The sequence below is a fragment of the Balaenoptera ricei genome, chromosome 12 (genome assembly GCF_028023285.1).
Source record: "Balaenoptera ricei isolate mBalRic1 chromosome 12, mBalRic1.hap2, whole genome shotgun sequence".
Taxonomy (NCBI): domain Eukaryota; kingdom Metazoa; phylum Chordata; class Mammalia; order Artiodactyla; family Balaenopteridae; genus Balaenoptera; species Balaenoptera ricei.
Genome location: NC_082650.1, coordinates 79678035 through 79698103, shown reverse-complemented (window position 1 = coordinate 79698103; position 20069 = coordinate 79678035). Strand labels below are relative to the sequence as shown.

The 20069-nt window shown below is 44.8% G+C and overlaps 1 pseudogene; it reads left to right on the top strand.

The window, feature by feature from the left end:
- The window catches only part of LOC132376115 (parafibromin-like), a 46592-nt pseudogene extending 34480 nt beyond the window's left edge, over positions 1-12112 (top strand).
- Positions 12113-20069: the final 7957 nt, after the last annotated feature.

The following is a 20069-nucleotide window of genomic DNA, read 5'->3' as shown; positions in this document are numbered from 1 at the left end:
AGCACCAGAAGAAGCCTCTGTCGCTGGCCCACCTTCCTGATCTCAGTGAGTTACAAGCCGCAGTTTCATGCTGCAAATGTTCCACGAGGGTTACTCAGTAGGAAACATGTCATTCTGTCTGCCTGGTTGTCATCAGGTCCTGTTCTGTAACAGCTAGGCTGCAACATTAGCTGCAGTAACAAACAGCCCAAGAACCTCAGTGGCATAAAACAGGAAATGCTTATTTCTTATCTACATGCTTAATGCATGCATGTGCATTGGGTGGCCTCTGCTTAAAGCCGTCCTCTTTCCAGGCCCTTAAAGCTCTCCGCCACCAGCAGTGGTGTATGTGACTTCCGCTGGTCCAAATAATTCGACACACAGGGAAAGGCAGCAGAACAAGTGTGTGTGTGCAGCCTGATGGTTGCCACGGACCCCGCACATCCCCCAGGAAATCTCTTGAGTTCCTTGCTAAAGGGTACATGGTTTTAACTGAGCAAACGATAATCAAATTTGAAATGTGCTGAGCAGGCTGTTAGCTTTCCTAACAGAAGAAAGTCTGTAAGGACGGCTTGGTGGCAGGTAGAGAAGACAAAGGAAGAGAGGTAAAAGAATAAGCGGAGAGGAGAGGATGAGTGAAGTTTAAGAAGCAAATAGAGATATAAGAGAAATGAAGGCAAGAAGGAGAATCAAGACAGTCGGTACCACCCATCCTTGCTCCAGGTGGCTTTGGTACAACTTTCTCCTCCTCCGATGCTCCCTGGATGTTCCTTTCTCTAGGTCCTGACTACTTAATCAAACAAAGAAAGACCCCTAGGCAAGAGGAGGCAGAAGGGAAGAGGAGGAGGATGTGGGGATATCAAAGACGCCTGAGCCTGGGCTCTCGAAGAAGGGTAACTGAAGAAAAAACAAGGAACAATAAGGGGCCAAGGAAAACGGAAGCGGCCTCGGAGAGTCTAAAATTCGGAGTCTGCTTAAGACAGGGAGACACTGCAGCGGACGAAACTGCTAGTCTGTTCTTTCAGCCTTGAAATATCAGACTCTTCCCCTGCCGCTCTCTGCCTGGTGATGATGGCAAAGCGCACACCCTTGAGATGGTACCTGGGAAGAAGATTATTGCTTGGGAATCGGTCATCCCAGAATAAATACAAGGGACCCTTGGCATGGTGCTTTCGGGGTTGGCCTGCCCTGAACCAGGGGGGCTGGTCATGCCCCCAAGCGCAGCCTCTCTCTGCCCAGCGTTAGACACAGTCTTACCACCTCCACATGGCCCAGGGCTTTAGAGAACAAGCTGGGCCTGCTGGGGTGAGGTGGGATGACTGTATTCCAGAGAAAACCTTGCCCTGACCCATGAGAAAGAGCTTAAGTTTGTGTAAAACATAAAGCTTTTACAGCCTCACAAACCTGGTACTAAAAAACATCATTTTAATGTAACCAGAGCTGCTTCCTGTAGCCCTTTGCTAGCAGAGACTGTCAGACTATCACGCATCTCTATGAGATGTCAGACTGTCTTTTCACGTAAAAACCATGAAATTGTTTAATTGAAATCCACTGCGAGAGAAGTTCTGAATGGATGTGTATTTGCCTGGAAAAGTAACAAGCCACTCCCCAAGGTGCTGTTAGACCTCGAAATGGTAGTTGGGTTTTGCTCACATCATAGCCTCTATTTATCACCTTTCTGTGACTTAATTGTGGAATTGTTTTTTAAAAAATTTGCATGAAATAGAAATAGTTTCCTATTTCTATTTCCACTCATTGTTCTAAGCAAGAAATCTTAGAGTACAACCAATGGCTTAAATTCCCCCTCATCGTTTGATTATCTTCCCTTTTTCTGAAATTAATACTTCCCTTTTCTTCCTCCATCCACAAATACAGTATTTCCTTATAAGCTGTCATATTTTACGCAAGGCAGCCATAAACCTAATCAATGTTGTTGTGTGAAAAAAAGGGATGAGGGCTCATTCTTAGATACAAGAACAGATGGATGGTTGCCAGAGGAGGGGCAGAGGATGGGTGAAATGGATGAAGGGGGTTTAAGGTACAAACTTCCAGTTATAAAATAAATAAGTCCCGGGGATGCAATGTACAGCATGGTGACTATAATACTAATGCTGTATTGCATATTTGAAAGTTGCTAAGAGAGTAGATCTTAAAAGTTCTCATCACGGGCTTCTCTGGTGGCGCAGTGGTTGAGAATCAGCCTGCTAATGCAGGGGACACTGGTTCGAGCCCTGGTCTGGGAAGATCCCACATGCCGCGGAGCAACTGGGCCCGTGAGCCACAACTACTGAGCCTGCGCGTCTGGAGCCTGTGCTCCGCAACAAGAGAGGCCGCGACGGTGAGAGGCCCGCGCACCGCGATGAAGAGTGGCCCCCGCTCGCCACAACTGGAGAAAGCCCTCGCACAGAAACGAAGACCCAACACAGCCAAAAATAAAAATAAATAAATAAATAAATAAAAAGGTTCTCATCGCAAGAAAAAAAATTTATAGCTATGACAGTTATAACTAGACTTATGGTGGTGATCATTTCACAATATATGTAAATATCAAATCCTTACACTGTATACCTGAAACTAACATAATGATATATGTCAATTATACCTCAATTTTTTTTAAAAAAAGGATTCAGCCCAATGGGTGCCCAGCTTGACAAGCCCCAGTGTCTGAGAGAAACAAAGGGCATCCCTTCCTTTGGGACGGTTTCTACTCCAGGCTGCATGGCTTGGTGAGCAGAGTATTGGCTTGATTTCAAGCCCCACATGTCCTTTGGGTAGACACTTGTGTGAAATACACAAACTGCACAACTGTACATGCCAATTCTTACATGTTCTTGCAGGATGTGTCTCCTTGGCTACATTTGATTGGTCCAGGGATGGCTTCTTATATAAGCCAGGCCAATCAGAGCTCTTCTGTGGAATTTTTTCCAACTAGACCCAAGAGAGTCGGACCTTCTCTGTTGGTGAAAGAAGATGAATTTCATGAGCTATTGGAGACTGAGATTCCTGCCATTTGTAAAAAGCCACCGGTAGTGAAAAAGAATGAAGCCAGTGCACAAGGAAACAAAGGCAAGAGACGGCAAACACTCAATCAGCACTGAAGTTCCTGGTTCCAGCGGTGCCTGAGACCAGTAGTATCCCTGTCCTTCTCGTGGTGGGTGGTTTGGTTGTTCAGCCGTCGCTTGGATTCCATGAGTCAAAGACATCCTTTTTTGCTTCAGCTTCTTTGACTTGGGTTTGCAACATGGCAAATTGAGAGTCATGAAAAAATGCAGCAGGGCTGCAAAGAGCAGCTGTATATCGTGGCAGCCAGTGCATCCAGATGTGCCTCCAGCCTGCCCAGGTCACCTGTGGCCAGCTGCTGCAGCCTATGCACAGAGACGTCTGTGCTCGTTACATGATTAGGAGCCAGCAACTCCCTGTTTCTAGCAGTAGGAGCTTATGCAAGCCTCTAGACCTCAGTTTCCACATCTGCAAAATGGGAATTTTAATAATTCCTATTTCATAGATTTTTTGAGAAGATTAAATGAAGTAATGCGTGTAAATATTTAGGACAGGGCCTGGCATCTAGTGCTCAATAAATGTTAGATCTGATTATATTATTTTATTATTTCCAGTGTCATATGGTGCTTGACATAGGATAGGCACTCGTAAGAGCTGCAGTGGCTATAACAATCTCATTTTAGCCTTAACCCCATGGCTAACATTCTGTGACCTTAGGAAAGTTATTATTTTTTTTTTTTTTAGAAATTCACGTTCTTTTATTTATTTATTTATTTATTTATGACTGTGTTGAGTCTTCGTTTCTGTGCGAGGGCTTTCTCCAGTTGCGGCAAGTGGGGACCACTCTTCATCGCGGTGCGCGGGCCTCTCACCATCGCGGCCTCTGTTGTTGCGGGGCACAGGCTCCAGACGCGCAGGCTCAGTAATTGTGGCTCACGGGCCCAGTCGCTCCGTGGCATGTGGGATCTTCCCAGACCAGGGCTCGAACCCGTGTCCCCTGCATTGGCAGGCAGACTCTCAACCACTGCGCCACCAGGGAAGTCCAGGAAAGTTATTTATTTATTTTTTTAATCTCAGTTTTCTCATCTATAAATGGGAAAAATAATATTTTTGGCAGGTTAATTGAAAGATAACATGAAATGATGTGTATAAACAAATTTCATGAACTCAAACTCTATCCAATTATAAAAGATGAAAGATTAGAAAGATGAATCTAAGTTTGCTTCTTTACAGTGATGCTAATATATCAGTATTTTAATAGCTAAAAAAGAAGTGAGAACTAGTAAACTGATATCTTCTATTGAATGCAATAGGTACCATATGTCCTAAAAATGGAGACTTTTTTCTCCATTGGAATCAATAAAACTATTTTTACTTTGGGGAAAAAATATGTCCTTTAAACATTCTTATTTTTCTTCAATTAGCCCTCATGCACAAATTCTGCTTTCCCCTCAGGAAGACTATCTGAGAATTTTGATGGTACCCCAAGCTCAGTCTGGGAAAACAACAATTTTACAATTTCAAATCAAATCTTGGCATGACGTTTAAAACATTAGCCTGCCTACAACAAAAGAAGCCTTCGATCAAACCATCTGTTTTCCTAGCGTGCTAGCCTTTGATAAGTGGAGATTTTGAAAATAAAACTGAATATAATCATCTCTGGACCATTTTGGTGAGAGAGTAGCCCAACCAGCAGAAAAAAAAAAAATCTATTGCTTTTTTCTAGCAAGTTTGCAGATCTGAATGAAGAAGACGGTTAGCAGGGTAAATTCAAGTTAAAGAATTAAAAGTATGAGACCATATAAGAACAGGCAAGTTGAACACAATGCTACAACATCTCGTTTCTGTTTTAATTTAGAACATCACCGTCTGTTCTCTGTCACAACCTCCTTCCCTCTTAACCTGAACATTGGCAAGAAAGAAACTGGGAAGTGTGGGGATTGGAAAGAGCCCAGGTGTCTGACTCAGCTATTTTCAAGCCTGGCCATAGACCTGCTCAGGGCAGCTCCTTGGTGTTGTGGTTACGAGGTTGAGGCGGACACCCTCCAGGTGCACTGCCTTCCAGCAGCACTCTCCCTTGCTTCCTTGCTAGCAAAATCTCAGTTTTGCTCAGGTCTCAATATGACTTAACCCTAGGCTATAACTCAGGATTGGTGTCTGTCAACTCTTTGCTACTAGAGGGGGCGGAATGACGCAGTCCTGGCCAATGTGATGTCAGGGGATCTGCTGGGGGCTCTGGGAAAGAGTTTCCTCTCAGACAGAGGGCGAAAGGCCCTTGAGTCCAGCCCTCTGCCCTCCCCTTCCCCTTCCTTCTTTGAACACTTTCCTGTAGATCTGACGCCTGGAGCTACAGCAGACCACTGGGGAGCCGCGACGGGAAGACAAGACAATCAGAGAGACTGAGGCGATGGCCAAGCCGTGTTGAGCTGCTGACACACTCTTGAAACTCCCACCTCTAGACTTCTTGTTACATGAGTAATTAAGTGACTTTACTGGTTAAAATACTTCTAGGTGTTTCCTTACTTGTAAGGAAAATCACACAAACAGAGAATAGGGTTTTCCCCAAAGAATTTTACCAGCAATGTTACCTCTTCCTTGTCCCCTTAATGTTGCTATACATTTAGAACCACAGAACATCAGAGCTGAAAGTCACTCTATGTTTCCAATTAACAGATGGTCAAGAAATTCAGACGTGATTCCTCTTCTTTTTAAAAAATAATTAATTAATTTATTTATTTTTAGCTGCGTTGTGTCTCCATTGCTGCACGCGGGCTTTCTCTAGTTGCCACGAGTGGGGGCTACTCTTCATTGCAGTGCACGGGATTCTCACTGTGGTGGCTTCTTTTGTTGCAGAGCACGGGCTGTAGGTGCGCGGGCTTCAGTAGTTGTGGCATGCAGGCTCAGTAGTTGTGGCTCACGAACTCTAGAGCACAGGCTCAGTAGTTGTGGTGCATGGGCTTAGTTGCTCCGCCGCATGTGGGATCTTCCCGGACCAGGGATCAAACCCATGTGCCCTGCATTGGTAGGCGGATTCTTAACCACTGCACCACCAGGGAAGTCCCCCAGACGTGAGCCCCCTTGATTGAAGTGATGAATCTTGTTAGCGTAAATGCCTATGGAAAAGGAGAAAGACGCATTAGACATTTGAACTTTGGTGTGAATGACTCTATCAAAATCATTCCCAAGAAGCAGGTTTGCCTGTGGACAAAACACATTAAGCATCAGGAGACTGAGGAGGTTATCTTTTAGAAGGAGAAAGGTACAGAAAGGGGAATCAGAGGTTCCATGATCAGTATCTTCAATTTTTTATTATTTTTAAAATTTTATATTGGAGTATAGTTGATTAGCAATGTTGTATTAGTTTCAGGTGTACAGCAAAGTGATTCAGTTATACACATCCATGTATCTATTCTTTTTCAAATTCTTTTCCCATAATATCTTCAATTTTTAAAAAAAAAAATTTATTTATTTATTTATAGCTGTGTTGGGTCTTCGTTTCTGTGCGAGGGCTTTCTCCAGTTGCGGCAAGCGGGGGCCATTCTTCATCGCGGTGCGCGGGCCTCTCACTATCGCGGCCTCTCTTGTTGCGGAGCACAGGCTCCAGACGCGCAGGCTCAGTAGCTGTGGCTCACGGGCCTAGTTGCTCCGTGGCATGTGGGATCTTCCCAGACCAGGGCTCGAACCCGTGTCGCCTGCATTGGCAGGCAGATTCTCAACCACTGCGCCACCAGGGAAGCACAATATCTTCAATTTTTTTAAGGCCAGACCTGAAGTAAATCTTTCCACGAATGTCATATGAGATGAAGAATTCATTCTTGCAAATTCCTTTCCAAAAATGCACAGTAAGCAATTCCTCCATAGGGCGTGGGACCTCTGGCCTCACCATTCCTGGGCTGCTGGGCCTTGCTCTTGGCAATAAAGGCTCTGGCGCTGGCAATGGGGAGGTCACTAGGTTCATAGAACCTCATGAAAGAGATTTACAAAAAACCACAGAGCTAAAATAAATACTATTATAGGGGTATCAGAGACCAGTTTCAAAAGCTGCAAATATTTTCTGAACTTCTGCCATCCGATTCTCCCATAGCCATGTAGATGCAACCCAACTATTCAGTTTGTTTGAGTTGTTAGTTTACAAGATTGTTCTTGAAATGTTGACAATCCCTTCTACTTTTTCCCTCAAACTTTTATGAAACTCAAGAGTATTTTGATCAGAGAGAATATAGTCTTCTAACTTAATTATAAAAGTAATACACGGGTACATCCCTATCTGTCTTCTGCATTGCCTAGCCCTAGCTCTATTTGGCAAAGTGTGTGGAACATAGTAGATGCTCAATAAATATTTGTGGGCTAAATGCATGAAGAAATGCAGGAAACTTAGAAAAACAGAATTTTAGAGAAACTCCCTCTTTACATAGGGATTTGTAGACAGTCAAATCTTGTTCCATAAATGTATTTTCTATTTATATTTTAAGTTGTCTGTTTCTTTTCCTATAAGGGAGGAAGCCTATGGGACTTGTTATTTCCTGAAAATGGGAATACAGTGTTTGACTGTATTATCCTCCACTACAATAAGGGACAGAAGGATGGCAAGCTGTTTCCACAAGTTTACACATTGCTGGAAACAAATCTAAGTTTTCTAACTGCCACTACAAATTCCTCCACTCTGCTATGTAGGTCAGTCTAAGACATTTGGTAGAGGATTTTTGGTTTTTTTTTTTAATTTATTTTTTGTTTATTTATTTTTGGCTGTGTTGGGTCTTCATTTCTGCACACGGGCTTTCTCTAGTTGTGGCGAGCGGGGGCTACTCTTTGTTGCGGTGCGTGGGCTTCTCATTGCGGTGGCCTCTCCTGTGTGGAGACGGGCTCTAAGCACATGGGCTTCAGTAGTTGTGGCACGCGGGCTCAGTAGTTGTGGCTCATGGGCTCTAGAGGGCAGGCTCAGTCGTTGTGGCGCATGGGCTTAGTTGCACCGCGGCATGTGGGATCTTCCCAGACCAGGGCTCGAACCCGTGTCCCCTGCATTGGCAGGCGGATTCTTAACTACTGCACCACCAGGGAAGCCCAAACATTTGGTAGAGTTTTATAGTTCAACTAGAACCATTAAAAAAACTAAAGGAAACAAAGTAAGTAAATAATAAATGTTCTCCTTCAATTTCTATTACATAGGGCAAATGTAAGTCATGACATATTTTCTTTGCTCACTTGAAGAGTGATTTATGTCCTGATGTTACCAAGCTTGTTTCTGGGGCTGTTGGAGTTGGACGTGCAGCTCTGGAAGTAAATGAAGAGTCTGTCATTGAAACTCCCTGGAAATGTCCTCATTAGCAACATAATTTGGCAAATATGATACTGACGCCACTGTGCCAATCCCAGGTTGGTGTATACACCATTCCAGTAAATCACCTCCTGCAGACCCTCTGCATGGTCAGGGCTGGGATTGTTACTCAGAAACGTTAGGGGAAAAGAACTTAGAGTTTAGTTTTAAATTGCGTCTGGCAGACTATTATAAAATGTCATTACAACAGTCCACAGGGAGTCACAAAGGGATGCAACAGGACCTGAGTTCAAATTACAGTCAATTTCTGAACATGGATGTCCCCGTTATTTGTACACTGGATTATCCTTACCTTAGGCAGAATTGTCCTTGGGAAAAAACAGAGAAATAAGGACAGTTTGAAGTTCCAATTTTCCCATCTAACATGATACTGGGTCACCATAAATGATATGATAAAAAATAAAGAAGGATGAGGTGATGGAAGTGACATTTTAGATAAGAGTTCTCTAGAGGAGAGGTGTCTCTGAGCAGGGAAGTGGGTGAATTGAGGATCCAGCTTTGGGCTGCCTAGAAGAAGAAGCTCCAGGCTGTGGGAACAGCAGGTGCAAAGGACCTGGGGCAGGCTTGTACAAGAGCAGACACAGGCAGGGGAGTTGTGAGGACCAGCCAGTGTGACAAGCAGAGTGAGCAAGGGATTGAGTATGTGAATCACGTCAGAAAGACACCTAGAGACACAGTTGTGCAGGGCGTGGAGGCCCCAGAAAGGACTTTGGGTTGGTCGATGCATTTAGAGCGTATTGGCAAAAGAGTGACACAATTCAAATTGCCTTTTAAAAGGATCCTCTGGCTATAGTTTAAAGACCAAACTATGTGTGTGTGTTTTGGGGGGTGGGACGCTAAAGATAGAAATGGGAAAACCACATAGGGGGTTATTGTAGAAAACCTCCCCAGGGATGACTGGGCTTGGACCAGAGACACGATTTCTGGCTGGGTTGGATACGGGGTGGGAACAAGAGAAAAATGAAGGATAACTCTGGTTCAAAGCCTCGTCAACTGAATAGGACTATAGTGGTCCCTCTTATTTGGGGGGATCTGTTCCAGCGCCCCCCAGTGGCCCTGCGAATACCTAAACTCGAGGATGCTCAAATCCTTTATATAAAATGGCATAATATTTGCATATAATCTATACACATCCTCCTGTATTCTTTAAATCATCTCTAGGTTACTTAAAATACCTAATATAATGTAAATACTATGCAAATAGTTGCCAGAGTGTGGCAAATTCAAGTTTTGCTTTTTGGAACTTTCTGGAATTTTTTTTGATGAATATTTTCAATCCACGGTTGGTTGCATCCACAGAGGCAAACTCACAAGTGTAGAGGGCTGACTGTATTTATTAAGACAGGAAAGGTTGTGAGAGAAGCAGGTCGTCCAGAGGCCAATTTTAGACAGGTGGAGTGTGAAATCTTTGGAGAACCCCTCTTAGTGAAGGTGATTGTTGTAGATAGGCATTTTGGACCCTGCTCTTATAAAAACAATGACATCAAGAGGGAAAAGGCCTAGTCAGATGATCTCATGTGGCTTTCTGAAGCCTCACAGTGTGGGACGCTTGGAGGCCCAGCTGCTATCATAGGCATGGCCGGCTGTTAGTGCCGCTGCTTCATTGAGGTGCTGACGCCAGGGGAAGACACGTGAGCTCAGCCTTCTGCAATAGTACAACACCCGGGGGATGGTGCTGAAGGCCGACACGGTGACTGCCAGGTATTCTAGCAGCCCGAGAAGGCCGAGACCAGCTATGTGGTCTGGGAGACTGGAAAGGAAACCAACCCAGAGAATCCCACACATTGGAGTCTATCTTATTCCTACTTAATAATGTGTACTTTCCTCATCCCGCTGTTCATGTCCTACTGCAGCCACCGAAAATATTCCCATGGTTCGAAGACCTGACTGGAAAGACGAACTTGGATATCTCGTGGTGAAACAGCGACATTGACGAATATAGACAGACACGCCCCCTAGAAATAGGTCTTTGGGGATCTGCTCAAGTTAAACGAGCAGCAGATAAAGTTTTAGCAGAAGCAGAGGAGCTATGAATTGAAGATGAAGAGTGTGTAACCTTGATAGAGATCGACCCACATAAAAAAGAATGAAATAGCAGCAACACGGATGGACCTAGAGATGATCATACCAAGTGAAGTAAGTCAGACAGAGAAAGACATATATCATATGTTATCACTTATGAATCTAAAAAAAAAAAGATGCAAATGAACTTATTTCCAAAATAGAAATAGACCCACAGACGTAGAAAACAAACTTATGGTTACCCAAGGGGAAAGTGGGGAGGGATAAATTAGGAGTTTGAAATTAACATATACACACTACTATATATAAAATAGATAAACAACAAGGACCTATTGTATAGCACAGGGAAATATACTCAATATTTTGTAATAACCTATAAGGGAAAAGAATCTGAAAAAGAATAGATAGATAGATAGATGACTGAATCATTTTGCTGTACACCTGAAACTAACACAACATTGTAAATCAACTATACTTCAATTTAAAAAAAGAAAAAAAAAATCCTAATCCAAGAATTCATTTTTCTCATCCTTAAAAAAAAAAGAGAGATCGGCCCAAAGTATGGACTGTACACACAGAACAGGTGAGGTCTTTGTCTGAAGCTAAGTCTGTGGAAAATATTGCTGCAAAGTCAACATTAAGGCTAAGAAAAGATCTCTAATCAAGACTGATGTAGATGATGATGTACTGCCCTCAATCAGAGGTAACCGTGACTCAAGATATTTTCAGCAGGGGAGAGAGGAGAATCAGAAGTACAGTAAACTGTTTCCAAGACTACCTCTGCAATTCTGTAAAGGCCAGGGAAAAATAGAATGTACCAGAACAGTGGACTGGCCCAAATACAGCACCTGCGGATCCCGTGTTACCAAGTACCCTTTGCCAGCTGCCCGCAACACACAGGACCAGGGAGGAGTCCAAGGAAAAGAAGAAACAGAACGCTTCAAAACTGACGCTACACCATCTCCCGCAGGAGGCCACTGAAACCAGTAACACAGGAGGCTGCCTCTGCCCATGGGCCTCAGAGTCCTGAACGTGGTCAGCTCCGAGACCAGTTTCTCAAGCCAGGCTTCGCTCAAACCGGAAGAAAGGATCTCGAGCGTCCACCATCCTAAGTCAGGCAGCGATACCACATGGATACCCATGCTTAATGCAAAAGACTTTCTACAGGATCTGAAATTTGTCCCATCAGATGAAAAGCAAAAGCAAAGCTGCCAATGAGAAAATGAAACTATAATTCAGAGAAGGAAAGAGAGGATGCGGCCAGAGGGCAGGACAATTACTGTCCCAGTTCCTTATGGAGTAGTAACCAGCCCCTTAAGTGCATTTCTTTTTTAATTAAAAAAAAATTGTTTTTAAAAAATTTTTTTGGCTGTGCTGCACATCTTGCGGATCTTAGTTCCCTGACCAGGGATTGAACTCAGGCCCTGGCAGTGAAAGTGCGGAGTCCTAACCACTGGACCGCCAGGGAAGACCCTAAGTACATTTCTTAAGAGTAGGAAGACCAGATTGTAACAGTTTCGGTTCAAGGTCCCTCCTGGCAGTTAAGAGATTGGCTGTGGCTTTTGCCTGATGGTTCACTAGTTGATACATTTGCTAAAGCTAAAGATGGTCTCAAGGATGACGAAGTTTGTCTGGACCCAAATGTTCAGCAACATGATCTAACGGTATTAGAACTCTCAGCTATCACAAACATCCTTTGGATAGATCACTTTTCTTACAGCTCTGAGAAACCTTTACAGCTACACAGTAAAGCACACATCCCACTTGAGATTCTGAATTAGTTGGTTTCTCCTTTGTCTGGAAATTGGGATGAAGAAACATGGATATATTTTATACAGGGGATATATGTATACGTGTGGCTGATTCACTTTGCCGTATTGCAGAAACTAACACAACGCTGTAAAGCAACCATACTCCAATAAAAAAATAATAATCAAATAAACGTTTAAAAAATTAAAAAATTTTGGGAGGGCTTCCCTGGTGGCACAGTGGTTGGGAATCTGCCTGCCAATGCAGGGCACACGGGTTCGAGCCCTGGTCTGGGAGGATCCCACATACCGCGGAGCAACTGAGCCCGTGAGCCACAACTACTGAGCCTGCGCATCTGGAGCCTGTGCTCCACAACAAGAGAGGCCGCGACAGTGAGAGGCCCGCGCACCTCGATGAAGAGTGGCCCCCGCTTGCCGCAACTAGATAAAGCCCTCGCACAGAAACGAAGACCCAACACAGCCAAAAATAAATAAATTAATAAATAAATAAAAATTTTAAAAAAATTAAAAATTTTTAAAAATTAAAAAGAAAAACACAGATATACCTTGACCTAAAGGCTAAGAGTCAAGTTTTATAAATTGACTAAAAACTTAAAAAAGATGAAGTTCGCAGATTGCTCTCTTACAAGACCTAATTAACCCTTTGTGGAGAACGCTGACGAACACACTTAGGTTCTGGGACTTTCATCTTTTCCCGTTTCCTCCCCCAACTTCTGCTAGTCTTTATTTCTTCATCGTCCCAGAAGTCCCTCCTCTCCTCCCGCCTTGGGTTCTGGGACTGGCACAGAGTAGACGCTTCTTCCAAACTACCACCCCTGTGATGATATGGCGCAGGGAAGCGCAGCTTGAGAAACAGGATATTGTTTGTTGTTCTTATTGCCAGTTTTGTGATGACCACGACTGCCATTTAGAACATGTTGGCCTCACCACTGGCCCGTAGAGCCCGACCTCTGAATGATCTGTGTCTAATCACAGAGCGGAGTGGCAGGGCCGTAAATGTCACCCCACTCCACGGCTCTGATATATGCCCTCGTTAAGGTCGAGGAGAGGAAAGTTAAATATCAGGGTTGAGCTCCTGAGCAATCATGTCATTTCTATTGATCACCTAATGAAAATTTATGGCATTTAACAGTGAAGAGATAAGTTTACCTGGGGCTGCCAGCTGCCACAGCTGTCCTCAGCTGGCCACAGCCAAGAAAGGCTTTCACCATAACTTTCATTTTAACTTTAAGATTCTTCTGTTACCAGGGGGAAGGCGGGAGGTGGGGGAAGGGATAAATTGGGAGACTGGGATTGACATATACACACTGCTGTATATAAGGTAGATAACTAATAAGGACCTACTGTGTAGCACAGGGAACTCTACTTAATACTCTGTAATGGCCCATAGGGGAAAAGATTCTAAAAAAGAATGGAGATATATATAGGTATAACTGATTCACTTTGCTGTACACTGAAACTAACACAACATTATATATAAATCAACTATACTCCAATAAAATTAAAAAAAAAAAAGATTCTCCTAATTGCAGAAAACACAAGAGGACTGAGGAAAAGTTGGGCACTTTAGTTCTGCAATTTCTTTACCAAGCCCTATAAATAAAAACGTAGACACTGGTAAGCATCATGAGAACCCTGACAGATGAAATGTAGAGGCCAAAGTAAAGGGAAGATGAAACCTTTGCTTAATCTATCTGGGTAGATAATGCCTATGATATTTTCCTGGGGTCCTACAGATGTGATGTTTAGTAGCAACTATAAAAACATCCAAATAGAGAGTGTAAATATGAGCATAGAAACAGTCACATAGTGATAAACCTGTCACACCTTAAAAAGCAGCAGAGGTGTGTATCACATATTTGAAAAGGGTGGGAATTAAGTCATTTATACAATCTAAGCTATAGTCATGAAAGGAAGTAAAAATTGGCAGGGCGATTGTGGACACAGCTCCTGACAACTGTGGCCTTGAGTAGTTTAAGGAGTTTGACATCACTTGTTAAGCAAGAAACTTGCTATTTCTTTTAAAATCAATCAAGAGCGTGGAACAGGAGAAGAGACTTCCCTCGCCCCTGAGATTTTGCAGAGGACACTGAGCTACAGAGCACACGGAGAGCCATGCAGACATGTCACCGAAGACACTCTTGTCCAGAGGGGCAGGCAACCCACATGGCTCTCCAGCCCCTCCCTCTGCCCAAGGAGGGCAGGCCAGCCGCTGGGAAGGTGGCAGCCTTCGTGTGCAACCTACATCTGTGACTTGCCAGCTGTGGGACCTTGGACAGGTCCTCACAGTTTTCTTTGCCCCAGTTTCCTCTTCTGATAGAGACGTTAATAGCGCCGACTTTATAGGATTGTTGGGAGGATTAAATGAGTTGCTCTAAGTCCTTGAAGTCCTTGAAGCAGAATGTAGCACATAGTCATACTGTATGTTTGTGAAATAAAACAGGTGAGTGAGAGGTTTGCTTGCTTAGTGTCTCCCCTCTTAGAACGTAAGCTGGATGAGGAAAGGACCTGCTTTGCCCTCTGCACATCCCCAGTGCTAAGACAGTGGCTGGGAGCGCCCTGAGCTTCCTCTGTGCAGTCCTCCTGGGTTTCCCTCTAGTGTTTCACCGCCTTCCTTGTCCAATGACCTTATTTTGGGTGATTTGGCTTCTGTGTGTAATTATGGACTCATAGAAATATTTTAGGCCAACAAATTCTCTGGGAATCCAATCTTGTTAACATAGGAATTCACTTCTTGAGATCTTATATTGATAGTGTAAGGCCTGGAGCTCCTTCTGGCCCAAATACATAGTCCAGAAATAGTACTGATAAAAACGATTTTTACACATTGAGATATAGGGAAGGCATTCCGGCTTATCCATGAGTTAACGTGAATTTCATGCTAACTGAAATAGCCTGTTTGTGGCCTGTCAAACATACGTCGTACATCTGCTTTAATTATTAAAGAAAAGGGCACACTGACCAGAAGTAAAGAACGTCCATGTTAAAAATAGAGATTAAATGCCCCTCTTCCTGGGATGCCAGTGCTGGTCCTCCTTTGACGATAACTCCCTTCCCAGGTGCCAAGGCCATGCTGTACGTGTTGTTCTGTTTGTTTGTTTGTTTTTTAAACCTTGAAGAAATGTATCCCTGACTTGTTTAATGTTCTTTGTTCTGACAAGATATAAAACTGTGCTGAAAACCCTGCTTCTTCGGAGCAGTTTCTCAGAGTCATCTGGGAAGTGGGCTTCTGGGCTAGTCCTTGCTTTGGCTCCAATAAAACTCTTTCCTATTCTTTTGATTATTGATTATTTTCATCGACATTACTCAGCATGTATTTTAACTATAAGATCATGAGGTGAGGTTGAAGGAAGTACTTTAGGCGGAGCCACGGGGCACACAGGCCAGTGGGGGTCGGGGGTGTGGTCAGTACGGGCAGGGTGGGGACCAGGAAGCAACTCTGCCACCGTGGCCGCCTTGGAAGGGGCTGCCCAGCTTCCCAATGGTGGAGTGAAAGAGGTCCAGCCAAGCAGGCAGCTTGATCCCAGGGTTTTCTCTGGTGAACAAGAGAGCCACACACAGAGCACTCTGCAGACGGGGTGATAGCCGTGGTCGGATGAGGGTCCCGTTCTGAAATGGGGGGGAAGGAGGAGCGTCTGCATCGAAGCAGGTCCTCAGACGGCAAGTGAGCTGCAGGGGCAGCTCCGGCTCTGAGACAGAACTCACGGCTGTCCAGCCTGGACCCGCGGCCTGCAGTTCAGAAGAGTCCAGTCCCAGCAGGAGCCTGGAGGACAAATGAGAGATCGGGGCTCACACCCAGCTGGGTGGTCACCGGGCACTCTGAACAGCCTCTGGGAAGCCCTTGGTCGCGGGCTTTTCTCATTCCCTGGGCTGGGCTGCCACGTGCATCTGAAAACCAACATCCTTCCATTCCTGAAAATATCTCACGACTTTTTTTTCTTTAATTTTTATTTTATATTGGAGCATAGTTGATTAACATTGTTGTGTTAGCTTCAGGTGTACAGCAAAGTGATTCAGTTATACATATACATGTATCTATTCTTTTTCAAATTCTTTTCCCATTTAGGTTATTACAGAATATTGAGCAGTGTTACAGTAGGTCCTTGTTGGTTATCTATTTTAAATATAGCAGTGGTCTCATGACTTAAGTCATTTCCTCCTTTCCATGTTCTCTTTCAGAAGTTCTAATTATTGAAGTTTATTTTCTAGTTTGATCCTCCAATTTTCTTATGGTTTCTTTACTATTTTCCTATTAGAACTCTTTAGGGTATTTTTCTTTCTTTCTTTTTTTTTTGTGTGTGATGGTGTTTTTATTTTGTTTTACTTCCTCTTCTATTTCCTTAAATTTATCTCCTAGCAGTTTTACTGACTCTTTCCATTTCAATTTCCGATTTTGACTTCAAGAGCCCTCCAGTTTGCATTCTGTGGATGTAACATATCCTCTTGTCTCTCCCTGAGGAGTTCAAGTGCAAGATGTTTGGGGGAGTTTGTTTCTCCTCCTCTCTGGATAGTTCCCAGCTCCTTTGGGCTCCTTTTCATCTTTTTTGTCTCTTTCATGTTAGCCGCATCGATCCCATCCTCAGCTGTTCTTACTCATCCATATGAGAGCAGACCCGCGGAGTCGAGGGAAGCCCTGTGCAGGGCTGGCCCTCCTGTTCTGGTGAACCTCGCTGTGGGGTTGTGGGCAGAGGTGGTCATTTTGTCAAGTGACCCTCAAATATTCGTGTCTGTACATCTGTTTCTCCAGAGGGGTGTCCTCCCCTTCCCACCTGGATAGGATAAGCCCGGTTCCCAGTGTTCCGGGAAGAGAGATGAGCCTGGAGCTGGGGAGGGCTAGGCTCACGGCCAGATGCTGGACTTTCACTGAGTCCTCCTGCTTCTGGCCTCTGGGCCCCGACTCCCACCTCCCCCAGCCTGGTGTTCTTCAGACCCTTCCTTCTGTGGGAACTCCAGAAAGTTCATCCAGTCTGTCCAGCAGATTCTAAAATTCAGTAGGCTAGTTTTTTTAAAGGTTGCAAATCAGACCTGAAAACATTTTTTCTTGTATCCCCTTTGGAGGAAAATGGTGAAAAGTGGCTCTACAGTTATAGTCTGGTTGCACAAGGGCTTGGTCAGCCGGGCTGGAATTTCCACATGCATGTTCACAAGGCGCTGCATGGGGCAGGAGTGGGAGGTGGCCCAGGGACACCCGTGTGCTCTTGTCCTGGGCCCATGGGGAAAGGGTGCTGTGTAACCAAGCCGTCCCAGAAGAGACTCCCACCCTTGTCCTCCACCTGCCTTTTGTCTGTAGACAAACTTTAGTGAAAGAGTACATTTAATCAGAGAGGTGAGAAAATGCAGAAAGAAAGCCAGACAGTCAAGCAAGACAAAATAATAATTGTTTAGTCATTAAACAAAGTCAAGGACCCTTAGTTCCTCCTCAAGGGCTATGGAGAATCTTCTGAGCCATATCCTTTGAGCTGCTTTGCAGATACTAAAACCTCCACCAGGTGGAAGAAGTTAACTGTATGCTGACCGACAGCACGTAGACCCCAGACTGGTTGATGATGTTGACCCCCGATTACCTCACCACCAGCCAATCAGAAGAATGTCCAGGAGCTGATCACATCCCCCTCCCCCGCAAAACCCCTCCCTCACCCTTTTTAAAACCCTTTCCTTGAAAGCCTTCGGGGAGTTCGGGTCTTTTAGGCACTAGCTGCCCTGGACTCCTTGCTTGGCACCTGCGCCTGCGATAAGTGCTGCGCTTTCCTTCACCACAATCCGGTGTCAGTAGATTGGCTTTACTGTGTGCAGGCCAGGGGACCCCAGTTTGGTTCAGTAACAGTTTGCATTAATTACTTTGCCTTCGCCAGTACCATGGGGGGTGGTGAAGTTCAGATCTTTAGTTCCCTTCCAACTCGAAGAGCATCTATTCCACTCTGCAATAAAAAGCCCACCTTGTTTATCTCTCTGTGGATATCTAGGATGAGTCATATACAGACATCATAAATTCCACTCCAGGACATTAAGGTGATGTGCTATGAAGACTTTGAATCACGAGTAACTGTAACGTCTCCCGATGTGGTAGGTGTGACAGATGAACAAGAGGTGCTAGTTCGGGTGAAAAATGAACAAGCCTTGTTACCTGTGCTCCGTTTTGGCAGTGATTTGAGCTTTTCTTTCAGGCATGAAGAGGCGAGGGCTGTAAAAATGTTTCTTTTAAGGCTTGTTAAGATTGGAATGTCACATTTCAACATCTGTATGATTTATTTAAGAAATAAGAGTGAGACGAGCCAGTGTGTATGGCTGAGGATGAATTTGAACATGTCAAAAGACACATCACTTCTGAAAGTCAGATGCAGAAAGCAGGTTGATACAGTGTGTTGGGGGTCTGTGATGTGTGCTGCCAATGTTTTGTCTGCACACACGTTTACACACACACACTCAAGACCTTGGAATCAGTCCTTGCCAACGCCTGGGGATGTACTTCGACACTACCTTTGTATGCAGGGAAATGTCCTTGTAATTAGTCTTATGAGACACTGGGAAATATTTCAGCAAAAGATAAAACTCTAGGGCTTTCCCGGTGGCGCAGTGAGAATCTGCCTGCCAATGCAGGGGACACAGGTTCGAGCCCTGGTCTGGGAAGATCCCACATGGCGTGGAGCGACTAGGCCCGTGAGCCACAACTGCTGAGCCTGCGCGTCTGGAGCCTGTGCTCCGCAACGAGAGAGGCCCCGATAGTGAGAGGCCCGCGCACCGGGATGAAGAGTGGCCCCCGCTTGCCACAACTAGAGAAAAGCCCTCGCACAGAAACGAAGACTCAACACAGCCAAAAATAAATAAATAAATAATTCCCATTTAAAATAAAAACAAAAAACAAAAAAAGATAAAACTCTAAACAGAACATATTATTCCTCTGAAAAACATGTGTCCTTTAACAAGCTTAAGTGCTTCTTCCCGTGCTACCCTGGGATGAGAACTCTCTCAATCAGAAAGGCTTTTATCTGCGGTTTGTAGGAGGCCAACTCTGCCGTGGTTCCCGCATGCCAGGTCCTCACACAGGCCTCGGAGGCAAGGCCCAGCCACAGCCTGACTTGTCTTGGTGAACGTCTGTCATCCTCTTAGGAACACAGCAAGAGAGGCAGTTTTGAGAGGAAATGTCACCAAGCTGTTTTCCATCCACTGCCCTACCTGTGGGAGATGCCACAGGCAGTTTCTCATCTGTTCCCCTGGTTTCCAGGAGGCACGGGACTTTTCACCCGTCCCCTGTCTTCAGAAACAGATGCAGACTCTAAAACTGCTTGGCTGTGGTCCTCAGGAACAGAATGTCCCACTGCTCCTGTCACCATCATCGCTGGGCCCTTTCGGTTTGGTGTAGTCCTGTGGGACTGGGACACAGGTAGCTGACACACGCTGATCTTAGACTGTCTAAGTCCACCTGGGCTCGATGTCTCCTTCAAAGTGTGGCAAGCCAACCTCATCACATTCTAAGTGGCCACCACACTGCTGCTTGACCGCTTGGTAGAAAACCTGATCAACAGTAGCGTAAGAGAGGGAGGATGTTTATTTTCCTCACATGCTAAGAAGTCTAGACATAGGCAACTGCTATGTTCAGTTAGCAACATGATGTCAGGGCTGACGTCCCTGCAAAAATTCTGCAAGTTTCTTGGTCACAAGATGGCTGCTGCAGTGGCAGGCATCACGTCTGCATTCAAGGCAGGATGAAGCAGTGAAGGCAGGCACCAGCTATCTTGTCTTTTTTTTTTTTTAGGAAGCAATAGCTTTCCCAGAAACCTGCCAGCAGACTTCCCCGTGTGCATTATTGGCCCTAACAGGGTCACACCACCCTGAACTTCAATGGAGGCCAGAGATCCAGTTTTGAAAGAGAGGAACTAGATTGGCGTGATTGGCCTAGACTAGACCAGACTAGTCAGAGCATACTGCTGAGCGGGTCTCCTTGCCTCTCTGAACCAGAAAGGAGA